The following is a 3,680-nucleotide window of genomic DNA, read 5'->3' as shown; positions in this document are numbered from 1 at the left end:
GTTCGAACGGATTTTAAGAAATATGAAGGAGTTTTGATAATTTTACGGGATTCAAAGAATTTTAAAAGATTCCAAAAGATTTAAGAGAATTCCAAAGGATTTCCGAATTTTATAAAAGATTTCAAGAGATTTCGAGGAATTTTATTGTTTAAAAAGATTTTTATGGATCTTAATATATTTTAAGGGATTTCAATATATTCGGAAAAATTTCCATGAATTTTAAATATTTCAATGAATTTTAAAAAGATTTCAAGAAATCATAACATAAGATTTTGAAATATTTCACAGAATTTGAAGGATTTTAAAGGATTGTTAAAGATTTGAAGGATTTTCACGGATTTTAAAGATTGAATTGAAGTATTTTCATTATAATTTTTAAATGTTTTTAAGGGAATTCCAGGGAGATTAGTCGTTTCCCAGGCGAAAATATTATGTATAGTTTATATATAGTGTGAAGTATTATATAGAATATTAATTTGTTTTATACATTTTTTGTATAAAATAAATGAATATTATATATAATACTTCATGCTACATATAAACTATATACAGTCGACGTTACTTACCTTGGCGCTTCCCCTAACTCTCGCTCGAGCTCTTCCCCCACCACGACCGCGACGGCTCGGCATCCGAGAATTGTTCCGCTCGCTATTTACGTTGCCGTCAATGGTTTAGTTCTTTTAAGGCAATTTTTAAGTGCACAAAGTCATTATATGCTTTGTTAATGAGGCTTATAAAACAATTTCGAAATCATAATATTGATGTCTTATGATAATTTCTTTGTCACATGGGATAACCTCAAGTATGGCAAAAAAGGTTTATCAATAATTCGTAATTATTAACCTATTTTTCTGTTTATTCTGCGAGAGAACGATGTGCTCACATTTTTTTGGAATCAAATGTGAGATAATCACTTCCACACTATGTATTCTGAAAATCGAACTTTCTCTGTTTGTAAACACTGATCCGCGCGTGGCAACGTACATAGCGTGCGAAACAATTCGCATCAAACACCACGCATCAAGATCAGACTCGAGAGTGGGGGAACATCGTTTCCAGGAAAATGACTCCCCTGCGGTCCCATCTGCGGCAAGGTAAAGAGCGTCGACTGTATAACTTTCCGCCTGGGTTATAAGGATTTAAAAAAAATTATGTACATACGATATCCATACAAATTTAAAGTTTTTCAAAGAATTTTCACATAATTTAGAAAATTTTAAGGGATTCACGATTTTTGTTTGAATTTGAAGAATTTCAATGGATTTTGCAAAGATTTTCATGTATTCCGCGAGATTTCATGAATAAGGTGCATACCAGATTTCGAGTATAGCTTTATTCTTCGACTATAATTATTGTATGCACGTAGTATGAAATACACTGAGAAAACTGTATCGCATGAATTATTATATACCGTAATTCCTGCACGGAAAAAAAATTCTTGAGGCGAATGAGTGAATCGAGAATATATTAAATTCAAAGAAACTGTCCGCTTAGATTAGGTGAAACGTTTAGTCAGAAGAATTAAACATTTAGTTACTTTATGTAAATTGTTCTCTCAAATCAGCAATTTGAACAAAATTGCTAAGTTCGAGAGTTTATTATTTTCGACAGAGTATGTATAATTTTATTATCTTCAGATAATAAAACGTCTCGCTTCGCTTGTAAGTTCGAGCGCACCTAGGGCGCGCGACGGTTGAATCTCGCGCTTCGCGCTCGAGCATAATTACACCTCGCGCTTCGCGCTCGGATATTTATTCTTTGCATTTGGAATGCTTGAAAAAAACTTTATCAAAATGATCTCTTTTAGATGGCAGTATTTATATGCGTCTTCATATTCTGAATTGTGTACTTAATTAAGTATAGTCAAAGATTAAGTTTCTCAAAGCTCTGTAAGCTTTGAGGTAAACATTCTCATCGTGACACTCGCGCTGCACGCTCGATTTCCGACAGACATTTGTAAACAGGTTTTGTTGGATTTTTTTCTCATAACTTTCGTCGTTTTTCCACATATTTTGATTTTATTTATTTTTTTTTCAACGTTATTTTTCACGAATAAAACAAAAAGTACGCGTTCTATCAAGAAGTGATTCTTAACGAAATCGTAGATCTTTTTTGGGATAACCATTTTTGTTAATTCATCTTTTTTCGTATCTACATAGTTTGTTCACAAAATGGAATTTTTTATTTTTCATTATTTTTTGTGCAATGAAAATTTGAATTTTCAATTTTTGAACAAAATCCAAAAATTGGTTATGATAATCTTGTAGGGCTTTCAAAAAGAAATGTTTTTCTTCTCTTGAATTTTTCATATCGTGCATATTTCGGCTTCAAATTTTGATTTTCGGTTGATTAAAAAAATTTTGAAAACGCTATAACTCTGAGAATTTTCTTTTTATCGAAAAAAGTCATTAGGATAAATTGTTTGTTCTTTTTAATACTACAAATAGACGTACATAGAATTTTCAAATTCAGAATAAAGTTGTCTAAAAAATTTTCAAAATGCGCTCACTTTTTGAGTTTTTATAAAAAATGGCTGGTTCACGAACTCGTCCTTTCTTTTAGGACCTAAAAAAAGTGTGCAAAAGATGAATTTGATTCGTTCATTTTTTCGAGAGTTATCGTGCTTACAGACGGACGGCCGGAACGGACAGACGCCATCGTGAAAACCTGATTTTCGGATTCAGGGGATCTCGAAACGTGGAGATCCGTTGAAAAAGTGTGACGTCAAATTTCCGACAACTCTAATACTTTCTCAATCATAAATGATGAGAATGTAAAAAAATCTAGTTGTTATAGAAATATATTTGGAGGTCAAGTTCGTTGTTTTTACCGCGTTTCTTGATATTTCAATATAGTTATCGCCTACAATCGAAAGAAATGTAAATTATTTTTACCGCATCATAAACTCTATTTAATATTAACATTCGCGCACATTTTAAGTGGTAAAAAACGTTTAATTGTCAAAAGTAAATTTGAACTGTCACTGCCCCCGATTAGACCGTCGCCATTTTATTTCGCTGCTGCCATAATGCACCGGCGCTCTTCCGATAATTGTTTCAGACACCTATTCTTAATATCCCTATTAAAGCTATACTTATTAGGGATTTGAATATACGATATCCCTGGTATATGGAAAATGATCAAGGATATTCATTTTCGCTGATCCAGGGATGTTTCTAAATTCTTTCGTTCGTTTTCACCTAAATGTTTAGCTATATTAAGGAATAATATCCCTGTCACAGCTCAATTTTTTTTTATCGTGTGCACTTTATATCGTAATTATCGCATTATAATAGCGCAAAATCGTGATATCGTACATTTCAAGTTATTACATTATATACCGCATAATTGTACATTCTATAACGTAAGAATTTAAGTTTATTACGCTATCACATTGTATTTCTTCCTTTGTGATCTCGCGATGGTTCGAGTAGTGAAAAGCGATCACAGAAAAAATTAAAGATAAGGTTTACATCGATTCCATGCGGAAGATTGACCGAAAAAAAATTAACCTTGCCAGATAAACTTTACATGAATTGAAGATATTTTCCGATTTTTAACCTTGCCTGGATCATCTTTCATCTTACCAGGTGTATACATATGAAACCGGTATTTTTTCAAGAAAAAAACACATTTATTTCAAGAGAATGATAACAAATATTTTATTCAAAGTATGCGCC

The sequence above is a fragment of the Belonocnema kinseyi genome, chromosome 10, assembly GCF_010883055.1.
Source record: "Belonocnema kinseyi isolate 2016_QV_RU_SX_M_011 chromosome 10, B_treatae_v1, whole genome shotgun sequence".
In the NCBI taxonomy this organism is placed as follows: Eukaryota; Metazoa; Arthropoda; class Insecta; order Hymenoptera; family Cynipidae; genus Belonocnema; species Belonocnema kinseyi.
This window is presented reverse-complemented; position numbering follows the sequence as displayed.